Genomic DNA, 14,883 nt, shown 5'->3' with positions numbered 1-14,883 from the left:
CATGTGAAGAGCACTTAGACGATATAAGTGTTTGCTATTATTATAATTACTTTTATTGTTGCTTTTATTGACCTCCTGGAGGGAGAGGAAGTTGATCAGAGGTTGGGATGCCTGAGTTAGTGACCTGAAGATGACACAGACAGAGGTGATGGCAGAGTTCCTGATATGACAGTGGAAGTGGGTAGTGGAGGCCGAATGGAAGAAAGACCATCAGTGGAAGGAGAAAATTTGGAGTAGGACTGAAGCACATGCTCTCTGGGACTAGACTGTCTGAGTTTAGATCCCACCTTCACTACTCAATGGCGGCACAACCACAAGCAGACTACTCAACTGTTTCCTCATCTCTAAAATGTTGGTGATAATCACAGTGACCTACCTTACAGGGCTGTCATGGAATCAAATGAATTAATACAGGACATGCTGATTTCTGAGACTAGTGACTGCCACTTAGCAAGTGTTAGCACTTATCCTTATCATTTTAATTGGAGATGGGAAGGTCAAGGAACCGAGGGTCCAATTGTTAGCTGGACATTGACGTTATCCAAGATGATAGAAAGGTTTGAGGTAAACAGGAACACTGTGAGTCAGGTGTAAAAGTCTTCAATGAATGAGTGAGATGAGCAGGAGTCTGCTAGTAAAGCAGTTAGGAGGAGGAGTGTGATAATAGCCAAATGGCACTAGCCTCCAAGTCGCTGAGTCTTTCACAGGAGACCTTTTTTTTTAACCAATGGTAGGCTATGTTTACTTAGAGTCACAAGCAGTTGACTGACTCAGTGTGACTCAAACCACAAAGAAACCATTTCTACCTCACTCCATTCTGAGCCCTAGGGTTGGGGCCCAGACTGGAAGGAGTGCTGTTTGGGGACCATTCACAGGTTTACAAGTTTTTCATTGAGGGCAGTCTGACTGTGTGAGATTGGCCAGGTGGGTCACGGTCAGCAGGTCATTGATGTTGCTGTTGAGCCTGGTCTCAGAGTCATTGGGAACTATCTTGGGTACTGACCAGGAGCAAAGAGAACCCCAACACCACATCCTGGCCCTGAACCAAGGAGATAAATTAAGGCCAAGAGGCAGGAGGAATAGTCAGAGAAGGTGCTGAGGCTACAGGAGAGTTTTCTGCTTAGGGAGTGACAGTCCAGATGGCATGATACGAATCTGGAAGGTAGAGGAAGGATGGGGGTAAAGCTACATTTGCTAAACATCACAGTAAGTGCTCTGGACAGTAAATGGTCTAGGTCAGTGCTATCCTCTACAACTTTAGGCGATGATGGGAACATTCTCTATCTGCACTGTCCAGTATGGTAGGCACTAGCCACATGTGGCTGTTGAGCCCTTGAAATGAGGCCAGTGCAATCAGTGTTCCTAAACAATCACTGAGGAGTTTTGTTAAGGTGCTGAATCCCAAGCCCCACTTTCATCCGCTGAATTAGAATCTCTGCAGTTTGGCCCAGGACTATGAACCAGAGATCCCCAGGTGACAGATACACAGCCAAGTTTAGGAATTGCTGCATGACCTAAGAAGGTTGGACAAAGAAGGTATCAATGTGGCTTAAATATAGGAAGTGCTACCATATTAGGTCTGATTTGGGAGAGTTTCAACTTTTTATTTTATTCTGAGTGATATTGACAGTTTTTATTTTGAAAATGTTTGGCTTGGCTGATATAAGAAAATTTAAAATTAAAAGAATGTAAAAGTGGGGGGCTGGCCCCATGGCTGAGTTAAGTTCGCGCACTCTGCTTCGGCGGCCCAGGGTTTCGCCAGTTTGAATCCTGGGCATGGACATGGCACTGCTCATCAAGCCACGCTGAGGCAGCATCCCACATGCCACAGCTAGAAGGATCCACAAGTGAAAATACACAACTATGTACTGGGGGCTTTGGGAGAAAAAGGAAAAATAAAGTCTTTAAAAAAAAGAAAGAATGTAACTAAAGAAAATTGTATTACATTAAAGATTTGTACTAGTGTTCCCTATCAGGGGAGAATTAACTGCTTGAGAAGAACTACTTTGATAACTGCTAGAATCCAAAAGTGTGGGAGTGGAATCCTTTCTGTGTCAAAGGAAAGATGAATTTGAAATTTGGACGGCCCTCTAGGATGGATAAAGTTAGGGCAGAGAAAAGCTTGGGGAGAGGAGTTACTCAAGCTGGTAGTAGACTGAGCCCCATGCCATGTAGCTGCACCCCCACTGAAAAATCCTAATAAAATCCACCAAATTATAAATGTTCCTTGAGCATTTTATTTAACCTGTGCCTCAATTTCATCATCTGTAAAAAGGTGGTAATATTACCTACCACTTTTTAGTAACTACAGATTTTTTTGGTTGGGAGTAACTTGTGAAAGAACTGAGTTTTCAGGGTCTTAGGGAAACCTGGGGTGGCCAGGGGTAAATTAGTGCTAGGACAATTGAATGCAGAAGACTGGAGGCAGAGAGGGTCAGGAAAGCATAAATCTCTAAAACGTCCCCAAAAGAAGCTGGGGAGACTTTTGTGTCCTCCCACATCATGGAATCAGGTGGTCAGCAATCTGGTGGAACTCTCAATGGTCAAGGAGGTCTCAGCTTTCACCTGGGTTACAGCAGGAAAGAAAGCAAAACATAAAATGATCTGTGGGTCCTGCTTCCACAACCCCCTGAGCCTTATGCTGGCCACGTGAGCCGCTGTCCACTCGTGGGCCTCTCTGCTTGTGTATCCGGTCTCTGGGGCTGGTCTGGCTGATGTCCTGCCTTCTCATCACCAGAGTGGCCTGGTTAGGTCTGGCCTCAGCTCTTATCACCCACCAAGGGATGCCACAGGGAAGTATGTAGGTGATAAGTGCTCGAGTGCTAGAGTCTAGGGGGTTGGGGAAGGAAGATAGCAGTGTGGGCCTGAGTGATTAGGTATCTGATTTGACCTGGAGGAAAGCCAGGTTAGGCTAGGCAGGGCTATAGGCAAAAGGAGGGCCTAGAAGGTAGGAATAGCTTTGGGGAGCAGGGGTGCAGAGTTCCCTGGAGCAGCTGGGATATAATTGAGACAGAGGGAAAGAGTAAATGCATTCCAGGAATGTATGCCAGCAAGTGAGCCCTAGAAGCCTCAGGCCTGCATTAAGTCCAAAGAGCAAGAAATGGTCAAAAATGGGAGAAGAAACCCAGTGTCAGAAGCAGGTAAACACAGGAACAGAGCAGAAGACAGGGTCATGGCAGGAACGAGCAAAAGGTACAGGATTTCCAGCCACAGGGTTAGGTTATGGGGTGCTCCCTTTCCTCAATGGGAGGTAGAGGTTGGGGAAAAAAAATGTATGCCCAGCACATTGAAGCATACCTTTTGTCTGTGTGGTAAAATATACATAACATAAATTTACTATTTTAAATATTTTTAAGTATACAGTTCAGTTTAGTACATTCACATTGTTGTGCAACATTACCACTATCCATCTCCAGAAATTTTTCATCACCCCAAATGAAAGCTCTGCACCCGTTAAACAACTCCTCATTCCCCCTCCCTCCAGACCCTGGTAACCACTGTTCTACTTTCTGTCTCTATGAATTTGCCTATTCTAGGTATCTCGTATCAGTGGAATCCTACAATATTTGTTCTCTTATATCTGGTTTATGAAACATACATTTTTAACACCCCCTCAAAGTTCCTAAGGAACTAATCTCTTCTCTTTGTCCATGCGTTTATTTATCTTCCACACATGAGTGGAATCATACAGAGTTTGTCTTTTTCTCTCTGACTTATTTTGCTTAACATAATATCCTCAAGGTCCATCCAGGTTGTCGTGAATGGGATGATTTTATCATTTTTTATGGTTTAGTAGTATTCCATTGTGTATATACACACCATATCTTCTTTACCCAGTCATCAGTCGATGGCCACTTAGGTTGCTTCCATGTCTTGGGTATTGTGAATAATGCTGCAGTGAACATAGGGGTACATGAGTCTCTTTGAATTGCTGATTTCAAGTTCTTTGGATAGATACCCAGTAGTGGGATGGCTAGGTCATACGGTATTTTTATTTTTAATTTTTTGAGAAATCTCCATACTGTTTTCCATAGTGGCTGCACCAGCGTGCATTCCCACCAGCAGTGTATGAGTGTTCTTTTCTCTACAACCTCTCCAACATTTGTTATTTTTCGTCTTGGTTATTACAGCCGTTCTAACAGGTGTAAGGTGGTATCTCAGTGTAGTTTTGATTTGCGTTTCCCTGATGATCAGTGATGATGAGGATCTTTTCATGTGCCTATTGGCCATTCGTATATCTTCTTTGGAGAAAAGTCTGTTCATATCCCCTGCCCATTTTTTGATCAGGTTGTTTCACTTTTTGTTGTTGAGGATAAAATAATTTTTAAAAATAATAAAAATGAAAAAGAAGAGTGTCTCCTGAATAAAGAGAAGATGTGGCTTTCATTTTACCCTTTGTTAAGATGGTGACTCACCCAGACATTGTAGCCTATGAGGTGCTGACTTAAAACTTTCATCAAAGTTATCTCCATTACAGATTTAAATAAGTGATATTTAACAGGACTTTGCTTACTTTGAGAGTATCATATTGACTCACTATGAGCCAATCAGTGACACGGTAAAGCAGATTCTCAGAAGGGAACATATCTTAACCAGATATAGTCCCTGGAAGGGACGATTCTCAAATGATCTGTGTACCTCTTCATACCCCATTCATCTTCAATGTGAGAGTTTCCGTTTCTGTAGCAACTTCCACAGTCTAGGGCCCGATTAGCACTATCTCCAACATGAATCTGTCTTCCCCTCTGCCATCACATTCTGTCTGTGGTACAGACAAATGCCTGGAGAACATAGCTTCTTCTCTGTCTCAATAATTCCTATATCATTCACTTAACTGAGATGATCTCTTTCATTCTGGAGGGTCCCACCTCCCCAAAGGCCCATGATGGACATTCAGTGAATAACGAAGGCATTGGAAAAATTGATCAATTAACTGGGGATGACAAGACAGACCCCAGAATCACAGGGCCATAGTGGTCAGATTCCAGTCTAATGGCCTTCAAGAGACTATTTTAGCACAACTACACTCCCTCTTTCTTTCTATAGAAATATTACATTGCATTCCAATATGTAAAACTGGTAACAGCAGAGCTTGTCTACTGAAGGTGGGGAGGGCCCAGAGCCCAGCCTACTTGGCTGGCTTCTTACCAAGCACCTTCATTCCCGCATGAGGAGTCCCTGGGTACCTCCACGGAACCCTAGGGCTCAAGCCACTAGTCTCAGCTTAAACACTCCTGTTCTGGTTCATCCTCTTGCTTTAAGAGCTGTTCAGGTGAAGGGGAGAGAAAAAAGTTTTGGAATCAGACAGGCCAGATGTCAAATGCTGAGATCTTACTAGTTATGTGACCCTTGGGCCTGAATTTTCCTGTTTGTAAATGGGAGATGATGAAAGCTGCTTCTTGCATGGTAATGAGATTAAAGTGAGTTTATGACTATAAAGTTTCTGGCACAGAGCAGGTTCTCAATAAATGTTAGCTTCCTTCCTTCTTTTCCTTCCCCTTAAGGTAAGAGGACATTGGCACACCTTAAACAGACGTTTAACATCTTTTTCCCACCATACTGACTACTGTGGGCGTGTAGATGAGTGTGCCATTATGCATGTGTCTAAAAAAGTACAGATCACCTCTAGGTAGTTTTAGTGACTGGCAGCTAGTGATTATTGTAGTTTGGGTAAACTATCCTCAGGCATTAATCGAGTTAATGAAAGTACTATCAGATAAGGCTGTAACATAGAATGGACGACAGGCTTCTTATGTTTGAAAATATTCATTAAAGAAAAATTGGATCTATTAGTCTGGCTATCACAATAAAAACCCTGAATATTGTTGAAGAAATAAAGAATAGTTTCTCCCACCCATCTGTTTGGGCAGAGCAGCCAGAGAACCCTCATGCTCAATGTAAGGCACTGTGCGTTGCTTTACGTAAAGGTCAAGTGACGGGGAGGGAGCCAGTCAGGCCAGAGAGCAGCTCCTCAGGAATGGGATTCATGGACAGCATCATAAAGAAGATGGCTCGGGCCTGGTATCTGAGTGAGTTTACTAGTTTCAGCCCTATTTCTAGAATCAGAAAGCACGGCACAATGGATAATAGTTGTTGAAGGCAGAACAATGGCTCCCAAAGACATCCACCCTAATCTCTGAAACCTATGAATACCTTATGTTACAAGGCAAGGGGGAATTAGGGAATTATGGCAAGGGTTGCAAATGAATTTAAGGCTGCTAATCAGCTGACTTTAAGATAAGGAGATTATCCTGGATTATTCAGGTGGGCCCGATGTAATCACAAGTGTCCTTAAATGAGGAAGAAGGAAGCAAAAGAGTCAGAAGGAAATGTAATGATGGAAGGAGAGGTTGGAGTGGACTTAATATGAGCACTCAACCTGCCATTGCTGGCTTTGAAGACGGAAGAGGGCCATGAGCCAACAAAGGCAAGTGGCTTCTAGAATCTGGAAAAGGTAAGGAAACAGATTGTCCCCTCCAGAGTCTTTAGAAAGGAACACAGCCCTGCCAACACCTTGATTTTAGCCCATTTTGGTTTTCTGACCTCCAGACCTGTAAGATAATAAATTTATGTTGTTTAAGCCACCAAGGTTGTGATGATTTGTTACAGCAGGATAGATACAGTAGAAAACTAATACAACGAGTGATAGGCAAACACTGGGTCATTATACAGGACAGTGGTGGTGAGGAGGGTGCATCAGTGAGTCCAGCTGTGGGAAACTGAATATCACAGAAACATGTCAAGGTTTACAGAAGCTTAATGGCCATTTCTCTGGCTTATTGGTTCGTTTCTTGGTTAGTTGGAGATGGCCCCTCGTTACCCTCCAGCCCTGCAGAGGAAGGGCAGCAGGCAGTGTGGGCAACCTTTCCCAAAGTAAGCCTTTCATGCTTTTCCTAGTCAGTCAGTCTAAGACCTTGGGAACTAAGTGTCTCCAGAGCCCCCACAACAGTCCCTGCTGGGAAATCTTGCAGGCTTCCTGACACTTATACTAGCAAGATTCTCAGACACAGACTCACATGTCCCTGTGAGGACCTGCCTTCCTCTTACAGATTCTTGGAAACTCAGTCTACTTTGCTTTTGTCCTCAGAGCTGAGGAGAAAAGGAAATACCTCACCATGTGCAATACCGCAAGATGATCATATTATTAAGGCCAACAATAGATACCATTTGAGTTTCCTAGGCACGCTTCACAAAAGCCTTACAGGCCTCATTTCTTTAACCATCATGACCTACAAGGTACATATCATTTTTATCTGCATCTCACAGATAAAAGAACTAAAGTCCAGAGTGATTAAGAAGCCTGCCCCAATCATAGAGCTAGCAAGTGGTAACCCAGCTCAGTCTTACTCCAAAGCCCATGCCCTTAGGTAACTTATCACTGCTTCCCACTGCCTTAGGTACTACACTACTTCTCCAGAACTAGATTCTGCAGATTGGGAAGCTCCAGCTTCCTGTAGTTCTCCCAACACCAGGGCAGAGATTATGACCGACAAATCACTTCCAACAATAAAATAACTGTCATGGTTAGGAAATCTAACAGTATTCTTTCGATCCTGATTCCCATGCTATATTGGCCCACTAAGTGACATTTCCTCCTTAGATTCCCAGTCAAATGCATCCATCTCTTCCTGGTCCCATTTCCCATCCCCTCTTCCTCCCTATGTCCTTGCAAATTCCGTTTGCCATAACTGATGGAGGAGAGAAGAAGGAGAAAGGAGATAGGGTGAAGGAGGAGGAATTGGGCTTGGCAGATAGAGGGGTAAGAGTCCCAAGGCCTAGGAGAATGAGCAGCACTGGTGCCCAACAGCTCTAGAAGCTGAAGCCTGGGGTCCCAGCTGAAGGCTGGAGTTCAGAACAAGACTAGCTCCCAGCTCAGGCAGAGTACCTCAGGCCTCCTCTTCCTAGTATGCCTCCAACAACATTCCTTCTTGGGATTCCCAGATCCGACTTACCAGAGGTAAAGAGGTAAGCCACAGGAGAGAACATGAAGAGAACTAAAGAGGCAGAAAGACTCAATAGACTGCTGCTCCAGTTCAGTTTCATTTACAATCTCTTGACTGCTCCCTCTGAAAAGCTCCACCACTTGCCTTGCTGCTCCCTCCCCTGCTTTGTGCTCTTCAAGATTCCACTCTATCACTGCCTACACCAGAGCTCCTTCTCCCTGGGGAAGATGTGTCAATCTGGGTGCCCAGGCATCCAACAAATGTCACTGAGCACCAACTCTATGTCAGACAGTGTTCTAGGGGCAGGTGATTCAGAGATGAACAAGAAAGATGTTCTCATCCAGATGAATCTTTCCAGAGCAACGTCTTATGTAAAGGAATCCAGAAAGCCTTTCCAAAGCAAAGTCAGCCAGACACTCAGAGCTACCATAAGGGTCTAGGCTTTGAAACAGACTGATACATTTGCTTAAACTTGAAAGTTCCTTAAGCCTGCCAGCTCAGATCCTCCAAGTGTGTACCTGACTTTATAAAGACACAGGTCATTATGCAAGGAAGATAAAGATTTCATCTTAGATGCCAACTCTGATTGATTGGCAGTCGTTGCCTGGAGTCCTGTGTTGAGAAGGATTATAAAACCCCATCTGGGCTCAAGAAGGAAAAGGGGCTGTGACAGATTGGTGATGTCCACCACATATATTTAAGGGATGAGTGAGGCAAATGTGCTACACATTACTATCTGGCCCTGATGTAGATTATCTTCCATTTTTCATAGTTGTCTCATACCTGTTCCTTTCCTAACTAGGCAACAAGTTCCAGGGAAGATAGCATTATGCAGCAGAAGGAGCACTGGAAACTGAGCAGAGGAGCTTTTCATTCTCTTCTGAAAGGTAACATGGTGGGATGGAAGGAGCACAGGTATCCAGAATCAGAGAGACAAGCTTTGGAGCTGGGCACTCCACTCTGCCACAGATCATCTGATCCTGGACATGTTACAGTTGGTTCTTGTTTTTCATGGTACTTATGTTCTATAAAGTCTCTGTGACCACTGAATTAGCAAATGCTGAACTATTTCTCTTAGAGGAAATACAGGGTTAGGTTCCTATGAGCCTCCAGTTGCAATGTTTTCATCAACCGATTGATACATAACTTTGTTTCATGTGTGTTTTTGTTTAAAGATACCTTATTTAATATATATTATTGATTTGTTAACATTGAACTCACAGCCAACAGTGCTATAACTCACGCCTGAACAAAGCTTATCTAACACACGTATTTTCTCTGTAGGGTATCACAGGCTTCTTGTGCTTAGGAACACTAGAGAGCACTTCAGCATTCTGATTGGAGGCCACCTTAAACAGCGAAATCACCGACAACCAGCACAAAGAACACATGGCACTAAATAGACTGCAAAAGGGAGACTTGTTTAAGAGCTGAAACAAGAAGGCAGAGCGTTGCCTTGTTTACCTCAGCTGGAAATGTGCACATTGGACAACTCAATTTTTTCATCACTCTGCACGTGGCTGTGAATGCCCATGAAAGCACCAGGAGTATTGATTTGGGGTTACAAATAAATTTTGGTGAGTAAGCCAATGTGCAAATATGGAATCCATGAAGAGTGAAGATGGACTATACTTGCCCTCTGAGAACCTCAGTAATGGTACCTCCCTCACACGACACATTAAATGACAGAAGGTATGTAAAATGCTCCACATGATTCCAGGGAGTTCTTTATACCAAATATTTGCATTTTCACCCTTTGTACCTTATCTGTCATGCTCAATCCTGAGAGACAAGTAGATACCAAGAAATTTTCACCAAATGCACCATCTTTATCCCTGGAGCCTAAATCAAAAACTATTCAAGCTAGCTCAAGTAGAAAAGGAGATATTTTGAACCCATCTAAAAGGCAATTGCCTGGGGCACTAAAGTGCAGGGATCAGCAGAGCCAGCCCACCCTGGGATCAGACTGTAACAGGAAGATTAGAAGAAGTGCCATCTCTCCCATGGCTGCAGCATCTGCCATCCGTATTTCTCTCTGAGCATGTGTTACACTTGTCTGCTTTCCTCAGCAGGCAACTTTCCTCTGCTTTCTCTGGCCGCCTTGCACCCTCAGGATTTTGGCTCATATGTGGTTCTGGCTTCCACAGTGCTGATTCTAGCCTGACTCTATGTGGCTTGTGCACACCTGTGGTCTTCACCAGTCTAGCACCGTTCTCCCACTTCTGGTAACAGAAGAGCTGACTGCACCTCTCGCTCCAGGGTAGGCCTGTGACCCAGGCCTGGCCATTGACTCTCTCTCCTGAGAATTCGATGCTTTCTTGGTTATCTTTTATCACTTCTGTCATTACTCTGTATACCTTTTTGCTGCCTCATGGCTTTTGTTTGCTCAGAGCTCTTGTTTATTCACGGTTTCTGCTTACTCATGAAGTCTAAATATTGCCTTCTCTCAGCGTCTTTCAGCTTTTGCCTTCACTGACAATTTTTTTCATTGTCTCTCTAGTTCTGATTCCTGAAAGAAAAAATCATTGGCACAGTTCAGTGCCATTTATTTGGGCAAAACTACCAGGCCAGGATACACTATAGGTTGATGTCCAACCTATTGATCAGCTGCTTCTATTTAAGTACCTGCCATTGGCCAACAAGCTGTGGGCAGAGTTGTAGGGGTAGGAAGGGTGCATATAGTATTGAATGTGGTCACCTATGTTTCAGGATTTATATCAAGCTGGTTATCCAGACACCTTCTTTTTCTAATACTCCAAGTCCAATCTATGAAGAAATCCTATCAGCTCTACTCTCAAAATATATTTAGAATGTGATCGCCTCTCACCAGTCCCACTGCTACCACTCTGCTCCAAGCCACACTGCCTCTGACTTGCATTACTGCAGCAGTCTGCTGAGAGACCACCTGCTTCTCGGCATAGTCTATTGCCAACAGAGTTGCCAGAGTGATTCTTTTAACACCTAAATCAGGATCATTCCTTTGCTTCACGTATTGCAAGTGTTTCCATTTCGCTCAGGGCAAGAGCCAAAGTCCTTGCCCCCAGTATTCTCTGACGTCATCCTCACCACCTTCCCCCTTGCTCGCTCCACTCCAGCCACACTTGCCTTTCCTCAGATATTCCAGGCATGTTCCCACCAGAGGGCTTGGCTCTAGCTGTCCCATCTGCCTGAAGCACACTTCTTACCGATACTGCTTGACTAACTCCTTTAAACCTTTACTCAAATGTCTCCTTCTTCACAGAGCCTGCCTAACCAACCTATTTACTACTACAACTGTAGTATTAAATGTAGTACAGTAAATACTGTAGTATTAAGTACCACAGTTCCCCACATAGCCATTCCCTCTTACCCTGCAGTACTTTTCTTGTTCCTGTACGTATCACTTTCTAACATACCACGTAAATTATGTTTATTATTTCTTGCCTGTCTCCCCCTGCTAGAAAGTAAGTTCCACAGAGAGAAATTAAGTTCCACAAAGAGAAAGTAAGTTCCAAAAAGAGAAAGTAAGTTCCACAATATCTTTGTCTATTTTGTACCTTGATGTACACTGAGGATTTAGAACGGGGCCTGGCCCCATAAATATTTGCTGAATTGAATTGAATTTCTTGGTAGGGAGCTATAAACGTGTAAGTACACTAAGGCTTTCCTATGCAATATAAAAATATCTCTTTCAGGGAAATTTATAGCACTAAGTGTATATATTAGAAAAGAGGAAAAGTCTCAGAACAATAATCTAAGCTCCCATTCAAGAAGCTAGAAAAGAGCAAAATAAACCCAAAGCAGAAGGAAGGAAATAAAGATAAGAGCAGAAATCAATGAATTTGAAAGGGATACTATGAACAACTCTACACACATAAATTTGACAATTTAGATGAAATGGATCAGTTCCTTGAAAAATACACACAGAACTCACTCAACATGAAATAGATCATTTGAAAGCACTGTAACTATTAAGGAAATTCACTACATACCTATCAGAATAGCTAAAATAAAAGTAACACCAAATGCTGGTGAGGATGCAGAGAAACCTGATCACTCATACACCGTGAGAGGGACTGTAAAAATGGTACAGACACTCTGGAAGACAGTTTTGTAGTTTCTTTAAAAAACTAAACATGTAACCACCATACGACTCAGCAATTGCACTCCTAGGTATTTATCCCAGAGAAATGAAGACGTATGTTCACACAAAATCTGTACAGGAGTGTTTATTTCAGCTTTATTTGTAATAGCCAAAAGCTGGAAACAGCCCAGATGCAGTTCAACGGGTGAACGGTTAAACAAATTGGGTATATCCATTCCATGGAATACTCAACAATGAAAAAAAAAAGAGCACATTTATTGATACATGCAAAATCTGGATCAATTTCCAGATAATTATGGTAATTGAAAAAAGCCCAAAAAGTACATATTGTATGATTCCATTTATAGAGCATTCTTTTTTTTAAATTGAGGTCACATTGGTTTATAACATTACGTAAATTTCAGGTATACATCATTATATTTCAGCTTCTGTATAGACTGCGTCATATTCACACCAAAAGTCTAGTTTCCATCTATCACCATACAAATGTGCCCCCTTACCCCTTTTGCCCTCCCCAGATACCCTTGCCCTCTGGTAACCACCAATCTGTTCTCTGTATCTATGTGTTTGTTTGTTTGTTTATCTTCCACATATGAGTGAAATAATACAGTGTTTGTATAGAGCATTCTTGAAATGACAAAATTATAGAAATGCAGAACAAATTGATGGCCGCCAGGGCTAATAGATTAGGTGGGGTGAGGAGAATGGGAGGGAGGTAGGTATGGTTATAAAAAGGCCACATGGGGATCTTGTGGTAATGGAAATGTTCTGTATCAATAATATCCTGGTTGTAATACTGTACTACAGTTTTGTAAGATGTTACGGGGGTGGGAGGAGTGGGGGCAGCTGGCTGTGTTAGTCAGGGTTCTACAGAGAAACAGAATATAGATAGATATAGATATAGACATACAAGAGGAGACTTATTATAAGAATTTCTTCACACAATCATGGAGACTGAAAGTCCCATGATCTGTCATCTGTAAGCTGGAGAACCAGGAAACCAGTGGCATAATTCAATCAAAGTCCTAAGGCCTAAGAACCAGGGAGGTTGATAGTGTAAATCCAGGTCCAAAGGCCTGAGAATCAGGGGACAAATGGTATAAGGCTCAGTCTGAGTCTAAGGGCCTGAGAACTAGGAGCACTGATGTCCAAGAGCAGGTGAAGATGTCCCAGCTCAAGCAAAGAAAGCAAATTTACCTTTCGTCTACCTTTTAGTTCTATTCACGACCTCAGTGGATTGGATGTTGCCCACCTGCATTGATGAGGATGATCTTCTTTACTCAGTCTACTGATTCAAATGCTAATCTCTTCCAGAAACACCTTACGGACACACCCAGAAATAATGTTTTTCCAGCTATGGGTACATCCCTTAGCCCAGTCAAGTTGACACATAAAATTAACCATCACACTGGGAAAAGGGTACAAGGGATCTTTCTGTATTATTTCATACAACTGCACGTGAATTTATAATTATCTAAAAATAAAAAGTTTAATTAAAAAATATCTCTCTCTCTCAATTTTAAGATACCATGGGTTTCATTTAGTTACAGCTATTTTAGGGGGCAAAGAGAAGTACTTTATTAAATTTAATCATTGATTGTAAAACTGCATCTCAATTTCAGAAATGTTAAAATGTCAAAAAGTACATCTTAGAAACTAGGAAATATATTAGTGCACATGTTTATTTGTATAATTATACACACCAGACACAGGAAACCATTTGGAAGAAAAGACACTAAAATAACAGTAGTTATTCCTAAGTGGTAGGATTACAGGCATTCTCTTTTTTTTCAGCTTGTCTGCATTTTCTCATTTTTCTATAGAGAACACATATTACTTGTGTAATTTTCAAATCATACTATATTGTCAAAACATTATTTAGACCAACCCTTAATCCATTGCTTGAAAACTTGCAACCAATCTCCAAATAATTAGTTCAGTCTTTCATATCACAGAAATCAGTATTTTCCACAGAAGCCCAGGCAGCTCTAATTGTTAGAAATGAGAGCTATTGAAAGCACAAGTCTGTACTGCCCGTGCCTTCAGAGGGTTTAAGGACATGGATTTGGTCCCAGCACAGGTCAATTAACTTGGCTTACTCACAGAGGAAAACGATAAAGGAACACCATCCGCCTGGCTCACAAGGGCTGGTACTAGTCAAACATTGTCCACAAGAAACACAAACGTGAATGCAAACGAGTGACACAAGTCCCTCTCTGCCACTGGACACTCTTCTCACACTGGACAATTCCTCATTTCCTCAAGTGCTCAGCAGGAAACATAAACAGATTTTAAAACAGTTGTTACAATCAATAGTCAGAAACGAGAGTGTGAAAAGCAATCCATTCACAACCAAGACCCCAAATCTTCATTAAAAATTGTAATGTCAACCTAACAGAAGTACAAAGAAAACTCCAAAATCTTAATGACACAGTAAAAGGAAATCAGATTAGATGGAGAATTTTCTCCACTCATAACTGGAAAGCCTAAGCAAATGACACGGTAACACTTCCCATTCACAGATTTAATGCAATGCTAATTAGTGGTGCATTACAAGTTTTATAAATAAAAAACACAAAATAATTGTAAAATGCACATGAAAAGAAGCATACATAAATGTTAGTATTCCGTAAGGAGAAAGGATAATGTGGTAGAATTTCCCTTTCTTGGATTTAAAAACACTGTGATGTCATAGGGCAGCAATGATCAAAACTCTCACACAGTCAACTCCCCATTGCAGGGGCGGTTCTGAGTCAGCATGGTGAAGGAAAATGTGGGGGAAGAGGACTGGGTGAAAGACCACTCAGAGGCAATTGGGAGGGTTTTTTTTTTTTTGTTTCCAAGACACAGGGACCT

General features: G+C 42.3%; 1 long non-coding RNA gene across 1 annotated transcript in view; it reads left to right on the top strand.

Moving 5' to 3' along the window:
* Positions 1 to 12,273, top strand: part of LOC103541674 (uncharacterized) — a 39,500-nt gene extending 27,227 nt beyond the window's left edge. The window contains exons 5-6 of the long non-coding RNA XR_011541632.1: positions 8,746 to 8,830; positions 9,228 to 12,273. This is a non-coding gene — a long non-coding RNA (uncharacterized lncRNA). The remainder of the gene's footprint in view (positions 1 to 8,745; positions 8,831 to 9,227) is intronic.
* The last annotated feature ends 2,610 nt before the right edge of the window (positions 12,274 to 14,883 follow it).

Source organism: Equus przewalskii, chromosome 6 (assembly GCF_037783145.1).
Source record: "Equus przewalskii isolate Varuska chromosome 6, EquPr2, whole genome shotgun sequence".
Lineage (NCBI taxonomy): Eukaryota > Metazoa > Chordata > Mammalia > Perissodactyla > Equidae > Equus > Equus przewalskii.
Note: the sequence above shows the minus strand (reverse complement) of the source record. Positions and strands in the feature narration are given on the sequence as shown.